This window comes from Heptranchias perlo, chromosome X, assembly GCF_035084215.1.
Source record: "Heptranchias perlo isolate sHepPer1 chromosome X, sHepPer1.hap1, whole genome shotgun sequence".
In the NCBI taxonomy this organism is placed as follows: domain Eukaryota; kingdom Metazoa; phylum Chordata; class Chondrichthyes; order Hexanchiformes; family Hexanchidae; genus Heptranchias; species Heptranchias perlo.
The window spans coordinates 21,505,870-21,519,469 of NC_090370.1; the positions used below are offsets into that span (position 1 = coordinate 21,505,870).

General features: G+C 43.0%; 1 long non-coding RNA gene across 1 annotated transcript in view; it reads left to right on the forward strand.

The window, feature by feature from the left end:
* The first annotated feature begins 1,365 nt into the window (after window positions 1-1,365).
* LOC137307037 (uncharacterized) overlaps window positions 1,366-13,600 on the forward strand; it is a 44,423-nt gene continuing 32,188 nt past the window's right edge. The window contains exons 1-2 of the long non-coding RNA XR_010959000.1: window positions 1,366-1,699; window positions 3,372-3,467. This is a non-coding gene — a long non-coding RNA (uncharacterized lncRNA). The remainder of the gene's footprint in view (window positions 1,700-3,371; window positions 3,468-13,600) is intronic.

Consider the following 13,600-nt stretch of genomic DNA (forward strand, 5'->3'; position numbering starts at 1 on the left):
TGATCACAACAATCCGTCCCTCGGAAATTTCATTACAATCTGTGCCTGGGATGGATCACAACAATCCGTCCCTCGGAATTATCATTACAATCTGTCCCTGGGATGGATCACAACAATCCCTCCCACGGGATTATCACCACAATCTGTTCCTCGGATTGATCACAACAATCCGTCCCTCGGAATTATCATCACAATCTGTCCCTGGGATTGATCACAACAATTCGTCCCTCGGAATCTGTCGTCAAAAACTTTCTCTCTTCAGACACTTCCATCCCGGGGAGGGGCTATTTATTTCTGTCTGTGAACCCCCTGAAAATAAAGGAAATCCAATCCTTGTACCAATCACAGCACAGGAATGGCCCTTTCCGGATTTAACGATGTAACTGGTTTATCTGCTGAATATTTACTGTGATAAATGTAACTGTGGAAAGTCAGTACTCATTCCCCCAGTGATTGAGGTGATTGATGCTCAGCGACAGTTTGATTCGGCCGTTAAATGGTTAATGTCCTCACTTGGAGAAACAGCCTCTCCTCAGTTCACTGACGAAATACTGGATTTTGGCCCCAGGGTTGAAAGCGCAAACATCAGAAAATCGATGGGACTTTTAGCAAACAACGACGCTGATGCAAATGTAACAATTTATTTCGAACCAAGTATCTGTTTTACTGAACTTCCCTGGAACCAGAAGAGAAAAAGTAAAATTTACAACCAACTTCGTTCACAATTGACGTGGCAGCGAATTGTCAACCCGGTTCGATTAGATTCCATCAGAAAGGCCTTCCCTGTTCTGAAACAAATGAGGAATGTTTGTGTTGAAATCCATCCTGATGTCTGGCAGCAGCTTTCACAGAGGGCGGAGCTCTGAATCTCACAACAAGGATCAGATGAAATTCACAATTTGCAACTTGCTAAAATAAAGCAAGGAACGTTTACTCGATTGGTTGTAATGAAATAACAAGGATATAATTTGCAAAATCTAAACGGACATTGATAGGCGGAAAATCCTTGCGGGATCAAGGTCAGGTTAATGTTGTTTCAATTTGTTTTTTTAATTAACTTTTTCTGCCCCTTCCTCTTTTCTAAAGCCGACTTCCCGCGGTCAGATATGTTCCCCGGCGGAGCGAGCTCTCCATTCCTCGCGGATGGAACAATTCACTAATTGTTCGCTCAGACACTGACTGAAGGCCGGCGACTTTACACCGGGAATTTCAGGGCTCATCCCAACATGGATCCCATCAATCTCCCCAGAGACACATTTTAAAGCGGTTACAGGACGGAAAGCAGGAACATGAACTCTGGAGATTTACACCATCCTCGTCCAGATGTGCCTCCTCCCCATGTTAGAATTTGATATTCAGTGAACACGGGTGGGAAACTGACCTTTCTCACTCTATAAGCATTTATTTTTAACTTTGACACTCGCTCGTTTTACTCACTGAAATGTTTCGTTCCCGGTGCACTTTTATTGAACTGATCAAAGACAGATCGAACACACAGTTCAGCTCAGTAAAGGGTTAACACATTCGCAATGGCCAAGAATCGCTCTCTGCTGGGTCCTTGGAAAATCAACCGATGGTAACCCGAGGGAGGACTGAACGCCATCCAATCACAGGATAGGAGCAAAATCGGAGACAAAACTTGTTCCTGATGAATTATAATTAATTGGTTTAATCGGAATTTGGTGGAGGAATGGAGCAGGTACTTCAGTTTTTTCTAAAATGTGTTATTGAGGATGTTATTTGTTAAATTGGTTCAACTGAAGAAAGAAAGGCCGCTCCGTGCAAACAGAAACAAACTTCAGGAATGTTTTAAAGGGAAACCGGTTCAGGGCTGAAACCATCTTTCACACAGATAGGTGGTTCCTGATCGCTAATCTTAGGAATTTGAGTAATTACTTTTAATATCAACAGGTAGGAGGATCCATCACTAATCTTTATGGAAAAATATTCACTCAAATTACCAACAGGTAGGAGGGTGCATCACTAATTTTCATATAAAAAATAACTACTGAAATTACCAACAGGAAGGAGGGTCCATCACTAATCTTCACACAAAAAATAACTACTGAAATTACCAACAGGTAGGAGGGTCCATCACTAATCTTTGCACAAAAAATAACTGCTAAAATTTCCAACAGGTCGGAGGGTCCATCACTAATCTTTATACAGAAAGTAACTACTGAAATTACCAACAGGTAGGAGGACCCGTTCCCTCGGCTTTATATAAAAAAATAACTGAGCACTCAAATTAATCTTGTGTTTGATAACTCTAATGTAATTAGTGTACATGTAAATGTAAGTTTTTGTTGCTCTTCTTTTATTACACTCGTGTTAGAGTGAATGAAACAACAGATAACTGCATCTTACAAGGTCTCAAACTTGGTTGTACATTATTGCCAGAGAATAACTTAAACTATAGTTTGATGAAATTACTGTCCGAGATTAATCTCTTTGACATTTCCACAGTGTGGACAGGAAATTACGGTGACTAATAGTTTGATTGGTTGCTCTTGCCTTTGTGCGCACACACAGCGAGGCACACACACAATTGGGAATAATGATTGTAAAACAGCCGTCAAATTTACAAATTATATATTTGTGGTGTTTTCCGAGATTGGAAGACCCCTAAAGATGCTCCAAAAATAAATGTGCAACACCTGTTTAAAGTTACACGATTCATAACATTATACATTAGTGCTAATATTATTGAATGGTATAAAATTCCTTACCTCCTCCAGTGCTCATTAGTTAGGTGCTGATACCATGAGAGATATGGTAAATATATTCAAATAGAAGCATCAAACAAAACACATCTCCATGAACACACGGACAATGTCACTACCCATAGAGAGCAGAGAAATCACACCCAGCTCCATCTTGTGTATGTAGATAGATATCAGGTTCATAAAATGCCAGAATTTAATATCAAAACTCAACAAATCAAAAATATTAAAACAAATCTGTGAATAAAATAATACAATAGCGCCAGACTGGGTAAAACCGAGTGAAGGATTATTTAATTCATCACCTCGCTCAAAATTGCCCTCCAGAATATTCACTCCCTCAGGAATAATTCTAGTGTTGTCCTGCACTGTGAGTAAATCTTACCAATTGTTGCTCCCAGTGAAGAATCTCGGCCGTCTGGAACTGGGTTGTGGAGATCAGCGGGACTCATTGGGTTTCACTGGGCAGCTGTCTGTGCCGCACCCGATGTGGAGAGTTGTTGGGAACAGTCGGGAAATGCACAATTCCAGAGCGAACAGTTGTTCCACTGATGGGGGAGGAGGGACTTGATATCGCGACAAGGCGACGTTTTATCCTTCTTATTTTAATATTTCAGTCTAACCCTCCTATTAATCTATTCATTACAGAGCATCAGGATCTTGGAACGCCTGTCACCACCATGGCTGAAGGTCCAAACAGGGGAGAAGATCCAACATCATCAACAAGAATGAGAATAGACACCGGTTGGTTCAGAACAGCCTTAAAAATATCAATTGTGTCCTGATAAACGGTTCAGATCACGAACAAGAACCTGCCGCTCAATCAGGAAGAGAAAACCGAGCAGATACTGTGTAGATAGAGGGAAGTGAGTGAACATCTAATGGGGCAGTGTGCAGTCTCAGGTGGAGGGACATCAGTACTGGAACTGTTCGCTTGATAACTGGTGTTGGGGACTGTAAGGTGGATAGAGACAGTGAGTCAGGATGGTCTTCCTGAGTAATAGTGTGACACCAGGGAGTAAGGGGACACCCCGAGTGGGGCAGGTATGAGAGGCAGGTTGGGCACAGGAATAGGGGAGCGATAGTGGTGCGATATTCTATAGTCAGGCGAATAAACATACTCTTCTGCAGCCATGAACAGGTCCCAATTGGTAAGTTGCCTTCCTGATGTCAGAGGGACTAACTTCCTGGAACAGGTGGGACCATCTCTGGGAAGGAAAGGAGAGCAGTAAATAGTCATGGCCGCAACCAATAACAAGGAAAGAGCTAGGTTTACAGAGGGAATATTAATACTTGAGCTCTGGACTGAAAAACAAGGCCTCAAGGTGGTGATCTCTGGATTGTTTTGCGCTGGGCTGCTTAAGGAGGACAATATGAGGCAGGTCAATGTGCGGCTGCAGGGCTGGAGCAGGAGGGAAGAGTTCATGTTATTGGGACACCAGGGTGAGTTCAGGAAGAAGGGAAGGGATGGTTACGATCTGAACCGACAAACAACAACGGTTTGACAGACTGAGCACATGGAGCAGTGGGAGGGTTTCACCTGATAGGACTGGAGCGTGTGAAATATCCGGATCTGAGACTAGAGAGTGGAAATAATAAAACTGTTGGAGCAGGAACAGAAGATTTATGAAATGGTGAAAAGTTATTAGCAGGAAAACGGAAGGAGGTTTTGAAGTAGTGACAGGAGAAGTAATTTGATATTAAAAGCGAAGAAAAACGAGAACGGGTCAACATTCCACTGAATTGGAGTTCAGGTTGTGTGTTATGTCTGTGAATCTACAAATCATTCCAAATACGTTTGGAAAGTCAGAATCTTGGGAGATATGATCCAGTATCTATAAGACTGGGCTGTGGTGGATGAGGTTTTGGGGAGAAACAAAATATTTTATTTTATTTTGTTTCTAAAAGTGATGGCAGGTGTGAAAATGTTGTTGTACCAGAGGAGGATGTGGGACCATATTTCGAGTCAACTGAGGAGACGGATCTGGATCTGAATTTAATAGCCGATGTAGATAAGTCACTGAACTCAGAGATAAGGCACCCGAGGCTGTTAAAGGAAGTTAGAGAGGAGATAGGATGGAATTTGATCACAATTCAAACATCTATCCATCTCAGCCTTGTATATATTCAATGACTCATCATCCACAGCCCTCTGGTGTGGAGAGGTCCAAAGATTCAAAACACTCTGCGTGAAGAAATTCCTCCTCATCTCAATCTTGAATGGCCGACCCTTTATCCTGAGACAATGCCCCCTAGTTCTAGAAACAATCTCTCAGCATCTACCCTGTCAACCCCCCTCATAATCTTCTATGCTTCAATTAGATCAGCTCTCGTTGCTCTAAACTCCAGAGAGTACAGGCCCAATCTACTCAATCTCTCCTCATGGGACAACCCTCTCATCCCACGAATTAATCTATTGAAACTTCGTTGCAACGCCTCCAAGGCAAGGAAACCCTTCCTTAAATAAGGAGGCCAAAACTGGACGCAATACTCCAGGTGAGGTCTCACTAAAGCTTTAATAATTCTTCCTCTCTCTTGTACTCCAACCCCCTTGCAAGAAAGGCCAACATGCCATTTGCTTTCCCAATTACCTGCTATAGCTGCATACTACATTTTTGTGTTTCTTGCACAAGGATAAGTCTCTGTGAACACCAATATTTAATAGTCCCCCACCATTTTAAAATATTCTGTTTTTCCATTCTTCCTACCAAAGTGAATAACCTCACATTTCCACACATTATGCCCCAACTGTCACCGTCTTGTCCACTCACGTAATCTGTCTCTATCCTTTCGCAGAATATTTGTGTCCTCCTCACAATTCACTTTCCAACCTAGCTTTGTATCGTCAGTGAACTTGGACACATTACACTGTCCCTTCATCTAATTCATCAATATAGATTGTAAATCGCTGAGGCCCAAGGACTGATCCCTGCGGCACCCCAACAGTTGCACCCTGCCCACCCGACAATGAGCCGTTTATTCATTCTTTCTGTTTCTTTCCTTTAACCAATCCAGGATCATTCTGTGTCTGTTCAAAAGGGGTGTGCTGTCAGTCCCGGATCATTCTGTGTCTGTTTAAAATGGGTGTGCTGTCAGTCCCGGATCATTCTGTGTCTGTTCAAAATGGGTGTGATGTCAGTCCCGGATCATTCTGTGTCTGTTTAAAATGGGTGTGCTGTCAGTCTCAGATCATTCTGTGTCTGTTTAGTAGACACATCCCTACGAGAGGGAAAGGAAGGGCACCCAAAGCTGGAGCTCCCTGGATGAGTAAAGAAATAGAGATTAAAATGTAACAGAAAATTGAGGCTTATGACGAATGTATGGTTCATAGCTACTTTTCCATCCCCGAATTCTCCGCTCCTCCACTTAAGTTCTTTCTGTAAATCTTCCTTAAATCAGCTTTTTATTTTCCCCATTTTACCAGCCTGACCCAGTAACTGAAATATATTTGGTCATTTTCCAAGTGAATTGCTTACTTTGCATACCAAGGAGCAGAATGCGTTTTGGTAAGGGACACAGATTGCTCAGGGGCAACTGAGGTATCTGTTTTGTTGAAGTTCGAATTCAAACAATATTCTGTCCAAAACAAACTGTGAGATAGGACTTTGTGTCACATGAGGTGAAACACTCCGAACATTCACCCCTGGGACCGACAGATCTCAGGTCGAATTGTTATGTTTTGCTCAGACCCGAACATGTTTCGTGGCAGTAATGAAAGTCATCCTCAATAGTCCATGAACTGATTAAATTGTTCTAAGGTGCCATTCAAGTGCCGTCAAAAACCTATTTAAAACCTGTTTCTTCAATGTTATTTTCTCCACCTATCTCCTTGCCATACACTGTCCCTCCCTCACATTCTGTTGAATTCTTTGTAAAGCAATCTCCGATATTTATTTACAAACAAAGCCTGACACTGAATACAGATCGAAACTGAATATTGCCCCCACTCTGAACACTGTCCCCACTCTGGGAACACAGAGCCCACAGGAGGTGGGGTGGGCGGCGCTGTAATCAATGTAGCGGTGAGAGCCGGTGTTCTTCATAAGTCACTGAATTGGCAGCGTTGCTCTGAGGTACAGGTCATGTGGACCCAAAAGAAAACCTATTTCTTCAAAATGCTTTTCCTCCATTTTCTCTTTAACCCGCACTCTCTACCATATTCTGCGTGCAGTCGAATTCTTTGTAAAGTCATCTGAGCATCTATTGATAAACAGCCTGACACTGAATACCGACCACCACTGCATAAGGAACATATTCTGAACACAGACTCCATTCTGAAGTTGTCTTTGTCAGTGTACAGGAAACTTCATTGTCCATCTGGACGATGCTGTTCCTCTCCCCTCACTTCTCCTTCACCCTCCATGGCTTCACACACTATTGTAACATTACATATTTCATTTACATTTCACCCTCATCTTCGTCATCGAATCTTCCTCTCCTGCACTTTATTTTTTTCTCTTAGTATGCTGTAAATCTGCTTGTTATTTTCAACATTTTAGTTGCTTTTCTCTGTGAATATGACACTTTAGTCAGATTTGAACTTAATTCCTTAATTTGGATTCCTAACAACAAAGCCACCTCATCGACAGAATATATTTTCATACGGGACAGAGATTGCTCGGGGGGAAGGAGGAATTCTGTTTTGTTGAAGGCGCAATTCTCACAAAATTGTATCCGGAACAAACTATGAGACACCGCCCTGTGTCACATGAGGGGAACACGATCAACATCCAATCCTGGGACCTAAATACCTGAGATAAAAGTACTGTGCGGAGTTAAGGCCTTAAAATATTTAGTGCCAGTAATGTAAAGATGTCCTTATTATGTCCTGAATTATAAAATTTCTCTATGGTGTCGACAAGTGCCTTCAAAAGCTGTTTTAAAACCAGTTTCTTCAAAGAGCTTTGTCTCCATCTATCTCTTTAAGCCGGACTTTCTCTCACATTATGCAAGCAGATGAATCCTTTATAAATTAGTCTAAGGTATCTATTTATAAACAAAGCCTGACACTGAACACAGATCCCACACGGAACACAGACTCCTCTCAGAACACAGACTACACTCTGAACACAGGCCACATTCTGAACACAAGTCCCACTCTGAACACAGATCCCACACGGAACACAAATCCCACTCTGAACACATACCCCACTCTGAACACAGGTCCCACTCTGAACACAGACACCACTCTAAACAAAGACACCACTCGGAACTCACACCATACTCTGAACACAGGCCACATTCTGAACACAAATCCCACCCTGCACACATACACCCCACTCTGAACAAAGACACCACTCTGAACAAAGACACTACTCGGAACTCAGACCATACTCTGAACACAGGCCACATTCTGAACACAAATCCCACTCTGCACACATACACCCCACTCTGAACAAAGACACCACTCTGAACAAAGACACTACTCAGAACTCAGACAATACTCTGAACACAGGCCCCACTCTGAACACTGACCCCACTCTGAACATAAACTCTACTTTGCACACAGGCATCACACTGAAAGCAAATCCTATTCTGAACACAGACCTCACTGTGAACAAAGACCCAATCTGAAGATTTCTGTGTTAGCGTTGATGGAGCTTTATTTTATATCTGGGCGATGTTGTTCCTCTCTCCTCACTTCTCCTTCATCCCCGTGGCTCCACCCACCTTTGGAATATTATATATGCCATTTACATTCCGCCTTCCTCTTCATCCCCGAATTCTCCTCTCCTATACTTCAGTTCTTTCTGCAAATCTTTTTTTAAATCTGCTTTTTATTTTTCCATTTCACCTGCCTGACTCAGTAATTGAAGCATTTTGGTCATTCTCCAACTGAACTCCTTACTTTGCATACAAAGGAACAAAGCCACCTCATCGACAGAATATATTTTCATACGGGACAGAGATTGCTCAGAGGGAAGTAGGTATCTGTTTTTTTGAATTTCGAATTCAACGAATATTCTGTCCGAAACAAACTGTGAGGCAGGACCTTGTGTCACATGAGGAGAAACATTCTGAACATTCACCCCTGAGATTAAAGATCTCAGGTAAAATTGCTATTTGGAGTTCAGAGCCCAACATATTTCGTGCCAGTAATGAAAGTCGTCGTTGTTAGTACCGGTAATCATGATGTGGAGATGCCGGTGATGGACTGGGGTTGACAATTGTAAACAATTTTACAACACCAAGTTATAGTCCAGCAATTTTATTTTAAATTCACAAGCTTTCGGAGATTTTCTCCTTCCTCAGGCAAATGTTTCAAGATCTCCTTGAAGCCTACGCATTTATACATATTGAACAATACAAGGTGTTTACAGACTGCCCCTGCAACTGCCCGTTGCCAAGGCAATCACCGTGTTCAGACAGAGAGGTGTTACCTGCAGAACCCCCGAATACACATTCAACAAAAAAACAAACAGGGAAAAAAAAACAGAGAAAAAAAAAAACACAGAGAGAGGCAGAAACATCCGGAAGGCAGAGAGAGCCAGCAAATGACCCATTATATTAAAAACAGATAACATTCCTTCAGCAGTCATGGACATTCATCCACCGACCTTCGGGTAAGCGTACTCCAAGGCGGCCTTCGAGACACACGACAACGCAAAATCGTCGAGCAGAAATTGATAGCCAGGTTCCGCACCCATGAGGACGGCCTCAACCGGGATCTTGGGTTCATGTCACGCTACACGTTACCCCACCAGCGAACAAATGTTATCTGTTTTTAATATAATGGGTCATTTGCTGGCTCTCTCTGCCTTCCGGATGTTTCTGCCTCTCTCTGTGTTTTTTTTTTTCTCTGTTTTTTTTTCCCTGTTTGTTTTTTTGTTGAATGTGTATTCGGGGGTTCTGCAGGTAACACCTCTCTGTCTGAACACGGTGATTGCCTTGGCAACGGGCAGTTGCAGGGGCAGTCTGTAAACACCTTGTATTGTTCAATATGTATAAATGCGTAGGCTTCAAGGAGATCTTGAAACATTTGCCTGAGGAAGGAGAAAATCTCCGAAAGCTTGTGAATTTAAAATAAAATTGCTGGACTATAACTTGGTGTTGTAAAATTGTTTACAAGTACCGGTAATGGTAAACTTGCTCTCAGCTGCCAATCAAGTGCCTTCAAAAAACTGTTTCAAACCCTTTTCTTAGAAGGTATTTCCTCCATTTATCTCTTTAACCCGCACACTCCCTCACCATCTGCACGCAGTTGAATACTTTGTGAAGCAATCAGAGATATCGATTCACAAACAAAGCCTGAAACTGAACATAGACCCCACTCTGAATACAGTCCCCTCGATGATCACAGACACCACTCCGAACACTGTCCCCACTCCGAACACTGTCCCCACTCTGAAACCTGTCCCCACTATGAACACGAATCCCACTCTGTGCACGGACCCCACTCTGTGCACGGACCCCACACTGAGCACGGACCCCACACTGAGCACGGACCCCACTCTGAGCACGGACCCCACTCTGAGCATAGACCCCACTCTGAACATAGGCCGCACTCTGAACATGGACCCCACTCTGAACATAGACCCCACTCTGAACACAGACCCCACTCTGAACAAAGACCCGACTCTGAAGATTTCTGTGTTAGTGCAGAGGAAGCTTTATTCTACATTTGGACGATGCTGTTCCTCTCTCCTCACTTCTCCTTCACCCCCAGGGCTCCACCCAACTTTGCACCATTGCATATTTCATTTACATTGCCCGCTCCTTTTCATCTCTGAATTCTCCTCTCCTCCAAGTTAGTTCTTTCTGTAAATCTTCTTTAAATCAGCTTTTTATTTCCCCTTTTTACCATCCTGGCCCAGTAACTGAAATATTTTGGTCATTTTCCAACTGAATTGCTTACTTTGCCTACCAAGGTACAAGGCCACCTCATCAACAGAATACGTTTTCGTAAGGGTCACAGATTGCTCAGGGGAAACGGAGGTAACTGTTTTTTGGAAGTTCGAATTCAAACAATACTCTGTCCAAAACAAACTGTGAGATAGGACTTTGTGTCACATCAGGTGAAACACTCCGAACATTCACCCCTGGGACCTACAGATCTCAGGTAGAATTGTTATGTTTTGCTCAGACTCGAACATTTTTCGTGCAGTAATGAAAGTCATCCTCAATAGTCCCTGAACTGATAAAGTTGTTCTAAGTTGCCATTCAAGTGCCATCAAAAACCCATTTAAAACCTGTTTCTTCAATGTTATTTTCTCCACCTATCTCCTAACCACGCACTGTCCCTCCCTCACCTTCTGCGCGCTGTTGAATTCTTTGTAAAGCAATCTCCGATATCTATTTACAAACAAAGCCTGACACTGAAAACAGATCGAAACTGAACATTGCCCCCACTCTGAAAACTGTCCCCACTCTGGGAACACAGACCCCACAGGAAGCGGGGTGGGAGGTGGTGTATCAATGTAGCTGTGAGAGCAGGTGTTCTGAATAAGTCCCTGAATTGTCAGAGTTGCTCTGAGGTGCCGATCATGTGGACACAAAAGAAAACCGATTTATTCAAAAGGCTTTTCCTCCATCCTCTCTTCAACCCGCACTCTCTCCCACAATCTGCGTGCATTCGAATTCTTTGTAAAGTCATCTGAGATATCTATTTATAAACAAAGCCTGACACTGAATACCGACCACCACTGCATCAGGGCCATACTCTGAATTGAGACCCCTCTCTAAACACAGACCCTAATCTAAAGATGTCTTTGTTAGTGTGCAGGAAACTTTATTGTACATCTGGACTTCGCTGTGCCTCTCTCCTCACTTCTCCTTCTCCCCGCACCACCCCTTCGGCTCCACCCATCGTTGTTTCATTACTTATGTCATTTACATTTCCCCCGCCTTTTCGTCATTGAATCTTCCTCTCTTCCACTTTGTTTCTTTCTCAAAGTATGCGGTAAATCTGCTTTTTATTTCCCCCACTTTAGTTGCTTTTCTCTGTAAATATAACTCGTTGGTCAGTTTTCAATTCAATTCCTTTGGATTCCGAGCAACAAAGCCACCTCATCGACAGAATATATTTTCACGCGGACAGAGATTGCTCAGGGGGAAGGAGGAATTCTGTTCAGTTGAAGGCGTAATTCTCACAAGGTTGTATCCAGAAGAAAATGTAAGACACCGCCCTGTGTCACATGAGGGGAACACTATGAACATTTGCCCCTGGGAACTAAATACCTGAGATAACCTACTGTGTGGAGTTCAGGCCTTGAAGTATTCAGCGCCAGTAATGAAAAGATTCCCTTTATATATCCTGAATTTGTAAAGAGGCTGTGAAGTGTCTGCAAGTGCCTTCAAAAGCTGCTTTAAATCCAATTTGTTCAGAGAGCTTTCCCTCCATCTATCTCTTTAAGCTGCACTCTCTCATACAGTATACACGCAGTTCAATCCTTTATATATTAGTCTGAGTTTTCTTTTGTTAAACAAAGCCTGACACTGGACACAGATCCCACACGGAACACAGACTCATTTCAGAACACAGACTCCACTCTGAACATAGACCAAAGCCGAAACACAGACCACACTCTGAACAAAGACACCACTGTGAACACAGGCCCAACTCTGAACACAGACCCCACTCTGAACACAGGCCCAACTCTGAACACAGACCCCACTCTGAACACAGACCCCACTCCATATGCAGGCTTCACACTGAACGCAAACACCATTCTGAAAACAGATCCCACTCTTAAGATTCCTGTGTTAGTGTAGACAGAGTTTTATTGTACATCTGGACGATGCTGTTCTTCCCTCCTCAATTCTCCATCACCCCCGTTGCTCTACCACCTTCGGAACATTACATATCTCATTTACATTTCCCCCTTCCTTTTCAACCCCGAATTCTCTTCTCCTCCGCTTTAGTTCTTTCTGAAAATCTTCTTTAAATCTGCTATTTATTTTCCCAATTTTATTGCCTGACTCAGTAACTGAAACATTTTGGTAATTTTCCACCTGAATTGCTTACTTTTCATACCAAGGAACAAAGCCACCTCATCAACAGAATATGTGTTCGTAAGGGACACAGATTGCTCATGGGGAACGGACGTATCTGTTTTGTTGTAGTTCGAATTCAAACAATATTCTGTCCAAAACAAACTGTGAGACAGGACTTTGTGTCACACGAGGAGAAACGCTCCTGACATTCACCTCAGGGACAAAAGATTTCAGATAAAATTCCTGTCTGGAGCTCAGACCCGAACATATTTCGTGCCAGCAATGAAAGTTATCCTTAATAGACCCAGAACTCGTAAAGTTGATCTAAATTGCCATTCAAGGGCCTTCAAAAACCTGTTTCAAACCTCTTTCTTCAAAGTTCGTTTTTCCGCCTGTCTCCTTAGCCCGCACTGTCTCTCCCTCACATTCTGCGCGCAATTGAATTCTTTGTAACGCAACCTCCGATATCTATTTACAAACAAAGCCTGACACCGAATACAGACTGAAACTGAACATTGTGCCCACTCTGAAAACTGTCCCCACTCTGGGAACACAGAGCCCACAGGAAGCGGGGTGGGAGGTGTTGTTGTCAATGTAGCGGTGAGAGCCGGTGTTCTCAATCAGTCGCTGAATTGGCAGCGTTGCCCTGAGGTGCCGATCATGTGGACGCAAAAGAAAACCTATTTCTTCATAAGGCTTTTTCTCCATTTTCTCTTTCACCCGCACTCTCTCACACAATCTGCGTGCATTCGAATTCTTTGTAAAGTCATCTGAGGTGTCGGTTTGCAAACAAAGCCTGACACTAAATACCGACCACCACTGCATAAGGGCCATACTCTGAATAGCGGCCCCTCTCTGAACACAGACTCCATTCTGAAGATGTCTTTGTTAGTGTACAGGAAACTTTATTTTACATCTGGACGATGCTGTTCCTCTCCCCTCAC